Source organism: Theobroma cacao, chromosome 4, assembly GCF_053813885.1.
Source record: "Theobroma cacao isolate CCN51 chromosome 4, ASM5381388v1, whole genome shotgun sequence".
NCBI classification, from domain to species: Eukaryota; Viridiplantae; Streptophyta; class Magnoliopsida; order Malvales; family Malvaceae; genus Theobroma; species Theobroma cacao.
The window spans coordinates 1,988,656-2,006,733 of record NC_142642.1 but is presented as its reverse complement, the minus strand read 5'-3'; the positions used below and the strand labels follow the sequence as shown (position 1 = coordinate 2,006,733).

General features: G+C 33.3%; 1 pseudogene; it reads right to left on the bottom strand.

Annotated features, from left to right (window-relative positions):
* Positions 1-808: 808 nt before the first annotated feature.
* On the bottom strand, positions 809-14,014 carry LOC148763053 (MDIS1-interacting receptor like kinase 2-like; annotated as a pseudogene).
* Positions 14,015-18,078: the final 4,064 nt, after the last annotated feature.

Genomic DNA, 18,078 nt, shown 5'->3' with positions numbered 1-18,078 from the left:
ATTACTAGTGCTTCTGTAAGACACGTAAATAAAAAGAGTTTAAGTTCCTCATTCAATTATTTGGACCACTATATATTATGACCTGCTATAATTAATAATTAATCTAGCAAGAAAGAGAAAATAGAGTATGTATAAAAAGCAAGCAATAACTGAAGGGGTTTTTCTTTATGAGTTGATTAGAGTAACGTTCCTTCAATTAGCTATTGTCCTATGCATAACCTTCAGAGTCTAGACCAAAAGAGGGCTCGTTCTATTTCTCTTCAAAGAGGTAGTAAGTTTTTTCTTCTAATATGTTAGGGTATATAGCATCGATAACCTTTTTTCTACTTCTCCAACATTTTCACTCTCTCACGTAACAAACAAGAAAAAAAAGATAAGCATGAAGGGTTATCCCTCTATTCTTCTCCTCTTTGTAATAATAAAGGTGATACTAACTCTTACCCCACCATCTATTCTTTAATATGTACTCTTTCCACACTAGAAAAAGAAAAGGGCTTACGTACCAGAATGTTGAATATTGCTCTTGCAATTTCGTTATTGGTAGATGAAACATGGAGAAAATGTATAGCTAGCGAATATTGGTCCCCGTCATGGAATGCTCTGCAGCCAATTACCTTTCGATCCTCTCAAATCTGACCTTCTTATCGATTATCGATTACAGATTGTTCTCTGTATGACAAAAAACATATAACACAAGGCGTAAGCACATCTACTTTATATGTAACAAAAATGGAATAAAAACTAACTGCTACATGAACAAAGTCTTTGCCTTCCCAGATTAAAACCTACCTATTATTTAAGTCTTGTTCTATTTCTGAAAGCTAGTTAGCTTGCTAATGGTTATTGTTCCCAATGGCTCAACAAAGCAAGCCTGCGTTCTTGCTGCTAATTCTTGTGCCACAAAATGCATGGTGGGTTGTGCCTCCTATTCAGAACGTGTGCAAGCTAAGCCCATGGTAACTACAAATACAACTTCCTGTACTATTTGGTCATTAGAAGGAGGAAGTCGTTCGTCTAATAGATCTTTCAAAAGCAATTCTTTATTGTTTGATAATAATGTTGCCGATGACAAGGAATTCAAGAGCTCTCTTAGGTGCTTTCCCATCATAATCTCCAATGCCACTACTCCAAAGCTGTAAACATCACATTTAGCTGTGACTCGCATTGTGAGCGCAAGCTCTGAAGACCAAGAAATTAAACAAAGTCAACAATCACATTGCAATGGAAAATTAAGGAACAAAGAAAAAAAAAAGAAAAACCACTGTGACAGCACTTCTAATGAAGCATAATTAAGAGAATTCCATAAAAGTAAATTATTTGCTAACCTGGTGCCATCTACCCATAAGACCCTACAACTGTGGTCCAGTTGGATGAATTCAAATTCAACAACCTTGCAATGCCAAAATTTGAGAACCTAGGCTCAAATTCTTCCTCAAGAAGAGCGTTATTCAAAGATATGTCTCGATGAATAATAGGTGGAGAGCAATCATGACATAAGTAAGAAATTGCATGAGCCAATCTTTGCACAATTTTCACCCTTGTAGCCCATCCTAGCTCCACTCCTCTTTGCTTTCCGTAAAATACACTTCCCAAACTACCTCTCTCCACCTATTCATAGACCAAGTACATGCGCCCCCTCTAGAACAATACCCATACAACTTTATGATATTTCGATGCCTAACTTCTGTCAACATTTGAATCTCATTCTCAAAACTCCTACAATTTGTTACTTGAATATAACTAGAATCTGACAAATTGAGTTTTTTAACTGCAGCTACTTAACCTGAGGGCGATACAGCTTTGTAAAAGCTCCCAAATCCTCTTTTTTTGATGAAGTACTTGTCATTAAAGCATTCTGTGGCATTTGCAATGTCACCAAATGTAAGTTTTTTGAAAATTGCTATTAAGTCAAAAATTGCTACTAAGTCGCTGCCTGATGGAGGAAGAAAGAAGGCCGCCAATCTAAAATCTTACTTCTTCATGTCCTTAATATCATATTCGTGTACCATCACAGTTAAAAAATCTCATAAGATTTATCTTATCTTACTAGTATCACGAGTAAAATTTATAAAGCAGATTTTTTTTTTTTTTGCTCAGCCAAGATATAGATTGCATTAATAAATTGCATAAAAAAACACTATTTACAAGCACTACATGGTGCCTATAAAAGCCACCAACATATACAATTGTAGGCAGTACGCTCTTGCTAGTGGACATGAACCACACAAGCTAAACAAGGTGTATGACAAAACCAAAAAGCTTGTAATTAAAAGAGATGCATAATAACATGAGAGCCACCAAAACTTGAGAATTACAACCATACTGAAACATGGAATCCTTGTCAACACCATGCTTAAGGGTTTTCGAAGAACATTGAATATTTCAACACCATGGCCATTTTTGTTTCCGAAGCTCAAATATTATTGTTTAGAGTCTTATTTCTCCAATATCAAATGTCTGCACAAACATTTTATATTTATATATATTTTATCAAGATAAACTCTGTATTTACGCCTTGGGGAGCACAAGACCATTGTAATAAGGTATTGCCATGGTCACAACATATTATTGCATGATAACTTAGACCACCCTTCAGATTAGTTGCAAAATTGACATAACTGTTCTAGACTTATCAGTAGAAATAACCAATTTTGATGCATTTTTGTCTTTCCCTTTTCTCCTTTCGATTGCAAATCTATTACCTGAATCTCCCAACAAATTTTTTTTTTTTTGTTTTAGATAGAAAGAAAACTATTTAACATGATGATAGGAATATGTTTTTTTTCACCAAAGTTTTATGGGAGAGGCAATGAATATAACTAAAGATGTCGAAAATGCAAGGGTATGTAGTTATTAAATATAATCAATTTTTTTTTATATAATTGGGAGATGGGGGGATTCAAACCCAGCTCTTTAGGCAAGGGGATCATGCCCCAACTAATAAACCAAATGCTCGGGTGCTCAAATATAATCAAATAAATCTGTTAAAATGATTAAATTAATTTGAAAGTGAATGCTATTAAATTGATTAATTTGATTAGTTTCGATTTTGAAAATATTTTTTTGGTTAATTTTATTAACTAATTTATAATGCATATGAGTATATATATTTTAATGTACTTTCATTTATGTTTATTAGAACATTTTAACAATTTTAACTATTTTTGTTGAAATATTTTAATGTTATTAAGCCTATGATGTTATTAATATTTTATAATTTAATTTTATTTACTTTGTAAGTGGTATAGAAAAAAAGCAACTAAAAATATTAAGCTTGAGTCCAAAAATTTTGATTTTGGATTCTTGCTTATCTTTCCGAAAAAAAAAAAAACCAGGTATGGATCCTTGCTTTTGTGTCGTGAATTTTTTTGTAAATGTAATCTTTCCCACATCAGGATTTCTATATTGGATGCTTTATCTAATTGGGTAGGTGGCTCATATGGACTTATGGGTAAATTAAGGATGATTAAAAATAGGTTACGGGCTCAAAAACCAAACCACTTGAATAATCTGCAAGCGGAGATTAAGAAGAAAAAAGAAGAAATTTAAGCTATGCATTTTTCTGGTGTTAATTTGCAAAAACTAAAACATACTGAAGCAGAGTTAAATAGCTTTACTCGATATGAAAAGGTGATGTGGCGACAACTTTTTCAAATTGATTGGCTACGAGATGGTGATAAGAATACAAAATTCTTTCATTAGAGAGCTAAAGAGAGAATGAGAAAAAACATGATATGGGCTCTAAATAAGGAAGATGATACATGGACAGAGTCACAAGAAGAGCTTTATCAAGAGGTTAGTAGCTTTTTCTCTCAATTATTTACTAACTTGAATCCAATGAGAATTGCAGAAATTTTGACATAAATTCAAGCTAAGGTAATGCTAGAGATGAATGAGCAATTGAATGGCAAAATTTTGAAGGAAGACGTAAGGTTAGCATTGTTCCAAATGCACCCCACAAAAGACCCAGGTCTCGACCGTCTCCCCGCATTATTCTTCCAAAAATTTTGGGAGAACCTTGAAGATTGATGTGTATAACTATGTTGTTGAATTTTTGGAAGGGAGGATCCAAGATCCAGATATTAATCATACACGTATAGTCCTCATTCCAAAAGTCAATCAACCAGATAAGTGAGCCAATTTCATCCAATTAGTCTGTGTAACACCTTTTAGAAAATTGCATCCAAAGTTCTCACTGACAGACTAAAACATATCTTGCCAAGTGTCATTTCAAAAAATAAAAGTGCCTTTATACAAGGCAAGCTGATACTCAAATAACATCATTGTCACCCTAGAGATCCTCCATGCTTTACATAACAAAAGATTGGGGAAGGCAAGTAATTTTGCTCTTAAACTTGATATGAGCAAAGCCTATGACAGGGTGGAGTGGACTTATGTTAAGGATATTATGTGAAAAGTGGGCTTTAAAGGAATCTTTATTGATATGATTTGGAGAAGCATAACCACAATGTCATATTCGGATTTGATCAACAATGTACCACAATAGAGATTTGTACTCTCGAGAGGTTTGCATCAATGTGACCCATTTTCTCTTTTTCTTTTTGTAAGTGTGTCAAAAGGCCTTTCTGGCCTACTAAATAAGGCTAATGAGGCAAAAAGTATCTTGGGTATAAAGTTATGTCATAGATGGACAAATATTACTTATCTTCTATTTGCAGAGGCTAATGAAGCAAAGAGTATCTTGGGTATAAAGTTATGTCATAGATGGACAAATATTACTTATCTTCTATTTGCAGAGGCTAATGAAGCAAAGAGTATCTTGGGTATAAAGTTATGTCATAGATGGACAAATATTACTTATCTTCTATTTGCAAATAATGGTATGATTTTCGGCAAGGTCAATGGATAAGAAATACTAGTATTGAAAGAGATTTTTGACAAATATGAAGTTGTTTTAGATTAGAAAATCAACTTAGATAAATCTAGTTTATTATTTAGTAAAAACACTTCAATAGAGGATAAAGCACTAGTAAGGCAAATGCTCGGTATTAATGAAACACAATGGAGTGGTATGTATTTGGGAATGCCTTTAGTTGCAGAAGGTTCCAAAAAACAAATATTCAGTTACGTCAAAGAGCCGGTTATTAAACACATCTCAAACTAAAAAAATAAATCGTTATTTATGGCTGGAAGAGAAATACTTATTAAATCTGTGGCACGGGCAATTCCAACTTACATTTTGAGCTATTTCAAGATGCTAGATTCCATCTTTCATGAAATTGACTCTATGATCGCACAATTCTAATGGGGTGGAAATAGTAAGGATCAAAAAATTCATTGGAAGAATTGGAAATTGATGTGTTCATCCAACGTTTTAGGAGGAATGGGGTTCAAAGATATGAAGTGCTTCAATTTAGCCATGCTTGTGAAGCAGGGTTGGAGTCTCCAAATGAAAGATCCTACCCTTGCTTACAGAGTTCTTAAAGTAAGATATTTTCCTATTACAGATTTTTTAAATGCTCCAATTGGTGCAAACCCAAGCTATTTATGGAGAATCATGAGGGGGAGTCAACAAATTGTTAGAAAGGGCTTAATTTGGAGAGTGGATGTCACAGCCCAATTCTGGGGCTATGACCGGCGCAAGGACCCAATAGGCACAGCCCACTAGGCTTAAGCAAGCCTTTTTATATGAACTTGTATATTCGTCCATCTATTATGCATATCTCTTTAAGATCTATACTTAATAGGGTTCAAATACCAATTTCTTCGAAGGCAATTCATAGAACCCAAGTAAATACTCACATTGGCACCATAAATCAAAATATACATAGATAGTTTGTCAAATGTATCTTAACAATTCACATTAAGCATATATGTGCATATACAAAGACCTCAACCGTCAGCGGAGTGACTCTAGGCGTGGGTGCTTACATTTAGTGTTAGGGCAACCTACTGAAAAATAGATAAAATGAAGTACCTTGGCCTAGGAATCCAACTACCTTCGAACTTGAAAACTAAAATATGAAGTTGAAAATAATGAATATAAACTCAGTGAGTGAACATAGGAAGGGAACAAGCAAACGATACGGAAAGATTTTGAAAACATGATGCACTTATGTTGAAAACAATGCAATTTAGCTTAATTTCTTGTCACAACGAAAATCCATTTTTGCTGTAGTGAAAATCAATTGGAAAGCATTTCTCAAATTTTAACATTCAATAATCAATGCAAGCATAATATAATTTCCATAACCTCTCCATATATAACATATATAAACATACATACGACCACCGGTATCACCCCAACTCTCCCTCAGCTCATGTGCACTCCCACACCGCACATAACTAGGTCATCATCAGCTCATGTGCACTCCCACACCGCACATAGCTGAGTCATCATCAGTTCATGTGTACTCCCACACCGCACATAGTTAAGTCATCATCAGCTCATGTGCACTACCACACCGCACATAGCTGGGTCATCATCAGCTCATGTGCACTCATACACCGCACATAGCTGGGTCATAATTATCACACAATAGTATCATTCAATGCATAACATACACATCAACATAATGTGGAAACACATGAATTCATCACATTCATATTTCACTACATAAAAACGTTTCATTGAGGGCTTGTTCCCGTGCATGTTTTAAAGAAAAGTCCGATAAAACATTTCAGGTGATTCAATTAAACACATATGCATTTATCCTAAAACATTTTAATGCAAGTTTACTCACCTTACGATAGCGAGATGTTACATCACTATTAGTTCGAAGGCGTATCTAGCTATTTCTACTTGCTGGTCGCTCATTATTTCCTCCGGCACGCTGTCACAGTACATTACCTTTACTTTTGTACTTCCTAGCAACAATCCAAATTCAATATCTTTAGTGTACCTCATTTTCACTTCTTTTTTTCCTTCAATCATGAATCCTTATTCAACTAACTTATATCTTGACACATTCTTTACCAAAGTAGCCTTTATCCTTTACTTGCGTAATTCTTTAGATTATGGATACCAGCAACTTATTTATGGCTCTAGCACATATATAAATCTTGTCTAAGGATATTTATCAAGTTTATCCATCATTTCCACAATAATTACCTAGCATATGGCAACAACTATAAATTTACTTCCATCAAATATTTTCTAAGTCTACATGTACCACCATCCTCATTTACATGTTGCCACCAAGCATAACATTAATATTCATTCATGCACACCAACATCCATAACCTTTTAAACCTTTCCTAAAAACACATATCTACACATCAAACTTCCAATTAATATAATTGCCTTCCAACCATATCCATGACATCACAATAACACTACATATGCATACAATCAGTCTCACAATATTAAACCAATCATAAGCTTCAAATTGTAGCATTAAGCTTACCACTTGGTTTTAGCTTGAATTTCACCCAACAAAATCCATAATTTCCTCACACCTATGGTCACTATAGCTACCACAAAATGATTCACACATTATTTTTCCAAAGATTTAACCAACCATGAACTGTAAACACAAAAATCCTTACCTTATGTTTATTGAATCTTGAGACCCACTTTATATTTCTTCAATTTCTCTTGACTCACTTACTACCCAAGCCTTCCACCTTTCTTTTCTTTCTTTCCTTAGTCGATTCTCTCTATTTTTCTCTTCAATTACATGGGGTAAAGTGAAAATGAGGTGGGAGTATGGAAATGGCGTGGGAGGAAGAAGATGGAGAAGAAAAAACATAATCTTGAAGAGATAAGGATCAGCCAAGGATAAGGATGAAGGGTCAAAGCTTGATAAAAAAATTATCGTTTTGCCCTCCTAGGTTCCCATCCTTTCAATTTAGTTCTCCCAACCCTCTTTTAAATCCCAATTTCCTTCTATTATCTTCTTTTACACATGTACAAAAGAAATATAAAATTTGTACTCCAACGCAGTATCCTCATAATATTTAAAATATTTATTTACCCGTGCTATCTTTTTTTAATAAAGACCCGCGGGCCCTATTAACGTCATTTTTTTTCAAAATTTTCTCGTTCATCTTCTCCCCCACTTAGATTAACCATATATTCCTCTTTCATGAAAAATTTCGACACAGAATAAAATATTAATATTTTAATAATTATTTTATTAATAAAATATTATTTTAATTCAAAATTTTTCACTTGTCTCCTTGGCACCCAAAACACCTTGTTATGCCCCAATTCACTTCTGAATCACTTTTTTTCTCACTAATTCATCCTAATTAATAAAAAAATATTATTATTTAATTATTATTTTTTCGCGTGCGGCATATTTTTCTCTAAACTATTCCTTTCACTTTTCATAACTTTTAAACATTCTAATTAACCTCAATTGGCATTCAATAAGCTTTATTAGCCACCATATCAAAGTACAGGGTATTACAGTAGATGATGGTCAGAGTATTAGTGTCTTAAAGGATAATTGGTTGTCGTATGAGTCACCTAGGCTTTTCACATTTTATGCTAACTCAATTGATGATGGTATGCAGGTATCAAAGTTGATTAATCCTAATACCATGACTTGGAACAAAGAGAAAATCACCACATTATTCCCTCCTTATGAGGGTGGCCTGATTTTGCCGATTCCATTGAGTTATAAATGACCTACTAATAAACAGGTTCGGTTCTATAATAGGCATGGCCATTACTTTATGCAATCAAGGTATAAAATTATTCACTCCTTTATGTCATTGTAGACACCATATTTTTTCGAGACTAACTTATTTTTTATTTTTATTTATTTATTTATTTACTTTTCTTTTCTTTCAATTTTTATTTTGATTAATCTTATGATGGGTTTATAATAATCCAAATGGGTTCATAAATCAAATGGATCAAAATTCAATAAGGTAATGGTGTTGGGTTGGTAAGCCCACAAACAATAAAAATAAGACAAGAACACATAAACAAAGAGCAAACAAAACAAAAAAGGAAAGCAAATCAAAATCATAAAAATTGAAAAAAAAAAAAACAACAAAAAAGGAAAGGAAGATTAAAAAAAAAAAGATCAATTAAAAAAAGGAAAAAGATAGATGAAATCCCTAAAATCCTTCCACAAATCGAAAGGTTTTATACCAAAAAATCCTCCCACATAATAAAATAAAATCAAAGATTTGCAATTAAATCAAGATTCTAAAAAACACCTATCAAAAAACCCCAAAAAAACACAACAATTGACAGGATAAAAAAGAAAAAAAATACACAAGAAAACTAATCAAAAAAAGTGTTCTTGGTTTTTTTTGGATTTTGAAATTTTTAAATTTAGATCTAGAAATTTCAAGAAAGTTTTAGAGAAAATGAGTCTGATTAAAAGAAAGATCGACTTGAAAGGGTTTTAAGGGTGAATTTTGGTGAGATTCCAACATCGATGAACTATGGCTAGCGGTGGAGTGTGCGATGATCGGTGAGATTCCAACGATCAGAATTTAGAAAAGAAGGCAAAGGAGAGGCTTTTTTTTTTTTTTAGAGAGAGAAGGAGAGCATCAACATTAAAGAGAGAAAAAAAATTAAAAAAAGTGGCTTAGGTTTTTTTTTAGAGAGGATTTAGTGAATCAACATAATTTTGGTCATGGAGCATTTGGGCTTTGGGTTAGTTGCCACGAGCCAATTTTGATTAAGCCCACTCATCAAGCCTGCTTCTTGGGTTGGTGTTAGATTAGTAGGTTATCCAAGCCCATCTTATTTGGATTCTGGGATACTTGATTGCAGCCCACTTGACCAAAACCGCTCCTATTTAATTGTTGGTCCACCATCCACCTACCAAATATGGGCTTGAGCCTTCATGTTACTCATTTTATTTAATTATGTTTATTTATTTTTTTATTTTATCTTTGGTATTAATGAAAAATAAAATATAATAAAATAAGGTTTTGTTTTAAATCATAATTAGGTTAGGATGAAATTCTTACAACCATAATTAGTAGAATAAAATTATAAATAAAAAATAATGAAGATTTGTAATTATTTAAAAATAAATCTTTTTAAATGAAATTTTTAAGGGAAGTTGCAACGGGCAATTTTTCTTAAAATTTGTTGAATGAAAATAATTATGAGACCTTACCATAATGGTTGGGGGGGATCCCATAAATATATTTTGCCAAACAGATTTATTTATAAATAATTAATAAGAACATAGATAAATAAATTATTTGAATTTTGTAAATATAATTTCATAATGAATGCTTAATATAAAATAAATGGAAGTCTTCCAATGATGGAATTTCAAGAATATTTTAAGGAACAATTTTCTTGAAATTTTCTAGATGAGAAAATCTTTTTAAATTTTACCAAAAGGGTTGAGGAATTTAGATAGAATTCTTAATATTTAATGACATTTTTTTATTTCAAAATAATAATAAATTGAAGAAATAATTAAGAAATATAAATTAAGATATCGAAGTAAATTAATTTATTAAGGTCAAAAAGAAAACACATAATTAATTAGGTACCATTTTTAATGGGAGTTGTCAGGGGCGGAGTTAGCTAATTTTTATTGGGGGGGGCAAAGGCTAAGAAAAATAAAAGTTAAAAATTTTTAAAATTAATATATTGAACTTAACCATTAATAATCAAAAGATTTAATATAGGCAATAATTTTATATAACATGTAAATAAAAAAATAAAAAAAACTTATAATAGTACTTTAGGAAAGTTTTGTTCGACGACGGTAATATCTTTTTAAATATAAACAACTAAATTATTTGTAAAAAATTTATCATCCATTTTTTTTTTGAAATCTTGTCTTTATCGATATAAACAATTAAAAAATTAATATAATCAACATCTAATATTCTTATTTTATTATATTTAAGTTTATAATACTAAAAATTAAACTAAAATGCATAAAATATAAATAGTTAAATATGATATATAGAATTAATAATTTCTTCTTATACTCAAGATAATTTCCTTTCAACTAAATATAAAATGTAAAGCACATTAAAAACATATACTTAAGATAATTTTTTCTTGTATAATTAGGATTAATAAAAAATAATATATTAGTGAAATTTTAAACCACAACTAATAATGCAACACTTGAACTTATATTTAAGAATTACATATACAATAATTAATTTTTTAATTTTTAAAATTAAAATCATTAAAAATAAAATCCATATAACAGAAAAAAACCATGACAAGTAGGAGATATAACATATATAATAAAAAAAAGAATATGATTGATGATTCGTAGAAATTTAAAATAAAAAATCTATAGAAACTTAAAATATATGAGTAATTAATTGAAAAAACTAAATAAATATAAATAATAATAGTAATATAAATAGAAAAAATTAAATAAAAACTTTACCTCTTTATAATTTCACAATATAAGGATAAAAAAGGAAAAAGAAAAAGATAGGTGAAGAAATTTAAAAAATTAAAAAAATTTAATAATTTTGAGTAAAATTGAATAGAGATTGTAAGATCATTTTATTATTTTTTAATTATATTAATTATTTAATAATAAATTATTTTAAAAAATCATTAAAAAATATATAATATACAAAAAATTTCAAAAATTTTGGAGGGGCCATGGCCCCCCCATTCCAAAGGGACGCTCCACCCCTAGGCGTTGTGAGGGTACTAATCCCCGTAATTGTACTTCTGAACTTAATCAATTTCGTAGACCAAAACTTATCTTTTTAATAAACTTAAGTCAAGCCTAAGACCTTATTAGGAAAATTGATTCAATTACGTGATCAATCGTACCTAAATAAAAAACATTGATGGTGACTCCTTTTATGTCAAACAGCTGAATTTTAGGACTCATACGTTATAATAGTCGTTATACGATAATGATAGCTTGAGTAGAAATATGATGGGTTTTTGGAAACAAATTTGGCATCTAAACATACCAAGGAAAGTCATCTTGTTTTTGTAGAAGGCAATTAACAGTATTCTCCCAACCCAGCAAATTATTACTGAAGTTAATTGCCCTTCTTGTGATATTGAGATGGAGGCGGTTTGGTTAATCTCAAAATGGGGTTTTAGGCAAATGGATGTGATTTTCTCTTCTTTGCGAGATTGGATATTTCATTTATTCAACATCACGGAGAAAAGAAAATTGAGGAAATCGTGAGTGTCCCAAGGGCCTTATGGAAAGCACAAAACATGAAGATATTCAAGAACCAGAGTCTTGAGCCAATGCTACTGAATTGGCTGGCAATTTGACAGAGCAATACAGGTCTGTTAATGGGATAAGGATAAAGAGGATGAACTCTCACCAACAAAGTACATCTAAGTGGGGAACGTCAAGGGAAAGAAAACTGAATGTGGATGCAGCTAAATTTGAGATAGCAGTTGAAAGGTGGATGGGAGCTGACTTCGTTGTTCGTAACATGTCAGGGGAGGTAGAATTAGCTGGCACAAGAAGAATGCTTACGAGTCAAACGGTGGAAGCAGCTGAATTATCTGCCTTGGTTTGGTCTTGACGTTATTGCCAAAGGGAGAATACTGTGGTAAGAGAGATTGAATTGGATTGTGAGGCGGTGGTTGATTGGATTAAAGGAAGACATTTGTCGGGTGTCTTGGGCCATGTTGTAGAAGATTGTCTCAATCTAATGGTGAGCATTTATTGTGATACTGTTCTCCATTGTCCGAGGAAGTGTAATGAAGTGATGCATTTGTTGGCTAAAAGGGCAAAAGACATAAGCGAGGAAGCGGTGGCTTAGCTCGATATATCTCATATGCCTAATGACATTCAACTTCTTATCATGAGAGAGTCTAGAAGTTCATTTGAAGGTTGTTAGGTTGGGAGTGGTTTTTGTGTTCCCGAAGGTTGTTAGCTTGGGGGTGGTTTTTGTATTCCAGATGATTATACGGTTGAAAGGGTACTTATTTTCCTTTATTCATGGTTTTTATCCCTTAAAATTTTTTCATAGAAAGGTTTTTATGTGACTCTTTAACCATGCATAGAGAAGGTTTTTTTGAAGTTACTCTAAGTAGCTGTAATTGTCTCCTTCTATACGTCTTAGATGTAATTCATTTTGATGAAGTAATGAAATCATCTTTTACTTCCAAAAAAAAATGTGTCAGTTTTATTCATTGTGAACTCGCTAGCAGCATCATAAATAAAAGACCATTGAATCTTAAATGGATTTCCCTAATTAAGGTTAATGAGAGCAAACAAGTCAAGTTTGGATTGAGTTATTTATTGTTTTATGCCAATGGGATTATTCAGGTTATTGATTTTTTTTAGATGATTCAAATTATAATCCCCCACTTTGTATAATTTATCAAAGTGGATTAATTTTTATATGCAGAGTGGAAACAGGAAAAAGGGAACCCGAAACTGAGGGTGCCAAATTTCCAATTTCTGAGGCACACTCCAAAGTGCCCCATTATTCATGATTTTTGTTTTATCCAATGAGTTGTCACTGGCAAGAAAGAGTGAAAAAAGACATTTTGGTAAGTATATCCATAGGATTGCTTGAACTTGAAGGAGGCAAGGGTACAAACAAACCAACAAAATGCTGATGACAAAACAGAATGAGATGAGAGTACACACCGAGCACACTGTGCCTGGCTTGATCCATCTTGGTAATTCATCATATATATGTAAGGACTTGTTTGTTTTACTCCAAAGTAAACATAAACAAACCATCAAGCTGGTATATAACAAGAAAAGAGATCATTCCATCCTGGGATTTACTCCCAATCGATTATTTATTGCCACCAAAGTGTATACCAAACTTAGCTTACCCCATTTTACTTTGCATAACGAAGTCCTACAGCATATTGAACCAGAGCGTCCAACTCATCCTCACTTACGTACCCATCTCCGTTTTCATCAGCATGATGAAGTGCTGCAAGAGTTCGGAAGACTGGGACTCGTGAACCAAGGTCGTTGAAGGCTTTCTTAAGCTCTTCCTTGCTGAGGCGGCCATCTTTATTGCTGTCAGAGCGCCTGAATGCTTCTTTCAATTGTTCCTTAGATAAGGGCACGGGTGCCTGCTTAGGCTTCGAGGTGCCATTACCCCCAACACTTCCGTACGTTCGATCCACATCACTCAGAGCCATAGGAAATATGGAGCCTGGAGGTGCTGGATAGGAGAAACCTGTGCAGGAGAATATATGCTTGCTTTGCCTTATGACGTCTAGGCAGGGCGGGGGTTTTTATAGAGGTTATTTCTCCAAAATATCCTCTTTTTGCAAGTTCAAAAGCATATGCCTTGTTTAGTCTGAGTTTTCTTGAAGGTTGTTTTGCAATTTGTGACTGATCAATTCAAAGTATGACCTGAATTTGCATCCAAATTTGACATTATTGATCAAGACTTCCACGAATCAGATTTTTATTCAGAATTCTCACACTGCAAATTGCAACATCAATCACGTCCGCTCGCAATTAGCTAGAATTAGGTTCTTGGTAAGTGGAATCAATACCTTAAATAAAATCAAAAAGTATAAAAAATACAGCTTGCCCGTCAGTAACCCATTTGCTGCATTTGGGAGATTGAAATGTCTTTGTATTAATACTATGAATCGTTTCTACTAAACAGGACCTTAGGGAATTCTTAACTCTTAACACTTACCGCTAATTTTCTTATTGCTTGTTTCCTTGTATTCTTTCAAGTTGATGGAGCTATTCATCCACCCAAATGCAGGTGATCAATGTGAGTTTCTAGTGATCTAGTGCATTTCGTTTTAGAAATGTTAGCATGGTTTTTAAGTCTCATCATGGAAAGGATATTCTCTAATAGATGGATATGCTTACTGACATCAGATCAAGGATTGCTCAGAATCAGAATATATGTATATCACTTTCTCCCTGTTTATGGGTTGACAAAGCAACCGTGATTGTTCTTTCTTTTACCATCAGTTAAAGAGAATCCGGACTATATATATTTGCTTGCGGAGTGAGAATTCCTAATAATGGTGCAAATCAGAATTTAACATTTTCTTCCCTTCACTTACAATGGTTCAGGGTTTCAAGTTTCTTTCAGTTCACAATGATTCCTTGCTCAATTAGTGAATAAGTTATCACCTCAGAAGAAAGCAAGTACTTTTTTTTTTCAACCTGAGGGTAAATAAAATTAGCTAAGAGGGGAATTAACAGCATAACTTATAACTTATGAGAAAGCCCATTTTAGGTATGGATTGTGTCATGAAAGCTACCATGCATACAAATACATTGGGACCAAAAATGAGCTTATAGTAAACTTCAAGTGACTAGCAATTATCTACTCGGCAATTGACAGAAGAAACTTTATTAAAGTGGTTATAACAGAAACTCCACATCAATTAAATTAGGGATATTCTGATAATATAAATATAATAAGACTCTCTCCGTTTATTGTCAATTAGTTTTAAGTTGGATGCTTGCCCTTTACATGAGAAAAAGTATTGAAGTGATGATAAAAGAAATCTCATATAAGTTAAATTAATTCTATCTGAAAACATAAATATAACAAGCATCTCTCTGCATAATATCAATTGATTTTAAATTAAATGTTCATCTTAAAAATTCAACAAAATTTGTGTATTTCAACAAAGGTTGCTAGGAAATAAGAGTAAGCAGGAAAACTCGACACAGCAAAACCTTTTCATTAGCATTGTATATATATATATATATATAAATGGGAAATAAAATCTAGTCTTTAAATATAAAGTGTTTTTGAAAAATAACCCTTCAGATAATTTTAACTGTTTTAAGTCAATATAAGAGATTTTGGGACAAAAATGCCCTTAATAAGACATCTTCATTAACACGCACTCTCATACACACGCAAAATGGGGAAAATAAATCTGCAAAGAATTTGTTCCCTCTAATTTTGTGCAAAACATCCTTTTTTTTTTCGAGAAGCTTGTGCAAAACAAAATAATGCCGCAGGAGATGGTTTTTCAAATATTTCTGACATGGCATTCAGATAATACGATAAGGGTGATATTAAACCGAATAAGAAATTGATCGTGATGAATCCAAAGCTTCGAGAATGATGTAAAACTAGAAATCCCTGATTCGATGGTGAATCGAAAGGAAAAAGATGTGAATCCAAAGCACAAAATGGTCGTGCTACAACAGGCCATATGTGACACAGTTGTATCACGGGAGGGTTTGGAGTTTGTGAAACGGCATGGTGAGAATGTGTGACACGACATGGTGGGAATGTGTAACACGTCATGGTGAGAATAAGTGACACGGTAGGGTTTAGAGTTTATGGCACACCATGAAGAGAATATATAACACGTCAGGGTGAGAATATATGACATGACTTGGAAAGAATATGTGAGATGACATGGTGAGAATATGTGACATGCTAGCGTGAAAATGTGGCACGCCATGTTGTGAATATGTGACACGCCATGATGAGAATATGTGAGACGACATGGTGAGCATATGTGACACAGCTATGACACCACAGGGTTCAAAAATTGTGACACGCCAAGGAGGAATCTGTGATACGACAAGGTGATAATGTGTGAGATGGCACGGTGAAAATATGTGACATGGCAGGGTTTAGAGTTTGTGACATGCCATGGTGAGAATATGTGAGACGGCATGGTAAGCATATGTGACACAACTGTGACAAGACAAGGATCAGAGTTTGTGACACGCCATAGAAGGAATATGTGACACAACTGTGACACAGTAAGGTTTAGAGTTTGTTACACGCCATGGCTTGAATATGTGACACGCCATGGCTTGAAATAGAAAAACAATGAAGACAAATAACAAGGAAACCATTTAAACTTTCACTTAATGAATGAATATTATAAGGCCAATTCATTTTAATTATATATTTTTCAGAATTCGCAAATGTTTGTGTGAAGGAACTAAAAGAGTTTGATTCATTCATCATTTCTAAATGGACCAAAGTATTCGACTTCGTTCTTTACAAGCTTAACGACATCACAGCAATAATGTCGGTTATCAGTGAAAAGGTCAGTCAATCTCAAATTAAAACTGTCTTCTGTTCGTTCATTTTTTTGCTAGGTTGCTATGATATGTTCGTGTTTTTGTCTTTGTTATGTTTTAATTATTTTCTTCCTAGTCTAATGGTTTTTGAGTAATTTGTGGAGATAGAGAACTAATATATTTTTTTTGCTGACATAGTTTACCAAAGTTTTGAAGTGGGTCTGCGTCTGCATATCGTGTAACACGAGCTACAACATTTGATCTGGCGTGTAGTGGGTTAACTAGTTTTTGGAGTTTTTAGCTTATTTTCTAGGGTTTTTAACATGTCACCACATTGGGTATTTTAGGACAGTTCGTGAAACGAGTCAGTAATTACAGTTATTGACGTGTCATGACATGCCATGGTTGGTTTGTCACCACATTGGGTATTTTAGGACAGTTCATGTAACAAGACAGTAATTATAGTAATTGGCATGTCACCACAACGCTCAGGGGTGGCGTGTAACAACATTTGACTTGATATGCATGGCGTGTAACAATATTTTACTTGATATACATGTCGTGTAACAACATCTTACTTGATATGCATGGCATGTAACAACATTTTACTTGGTATGCATAGTGTGTAACAACATTTATTTCTTTCTTCAGTATACCGTGTTACACGTTATGAGTTAACTCATTCGTGCATGTGTGCCATGTTTTGCAGATACAATCGAGATAGTATGATGATCTTGATAGTTTGCTTGTTGTGCCGAGGGAGAAGTAGGCATTCAAGGTCTCTATTAACACCCACTGTAAGTGGTCGTAACTGCATTACATGAACAAGACTCTCCAAGAGAAAAGGGAGTACGATGCAATCAAGCGTACGTGTTTCGAAATGTTGCTGGATGTATATCCACAAGGCTACTTTTGCGCTGGTCTCCTGCATAACATCATGATTTGTCGAATCACTGAGACAAAGTCAATAGACCATGAACTATGGTTTGTCACTAGCAAGAGCAAGGCGCGTATATCAAATTAAGAGTTCTACCTTATCATTGAACTCAAGTTTGGTCGAATGCTCGATGTATTCACATGACAATAAGAGGTTGTTCTTGATGGAATTCATGTGAGATACTGGAACGGCAGCAGAGTGTTAAGTTGTAGGCATTGCTTGATATGTTCCGAGGAGGCAACTTTCAACGACTAGGAGATGCGACCAAGATGGCACTCGTCTGGATCACAA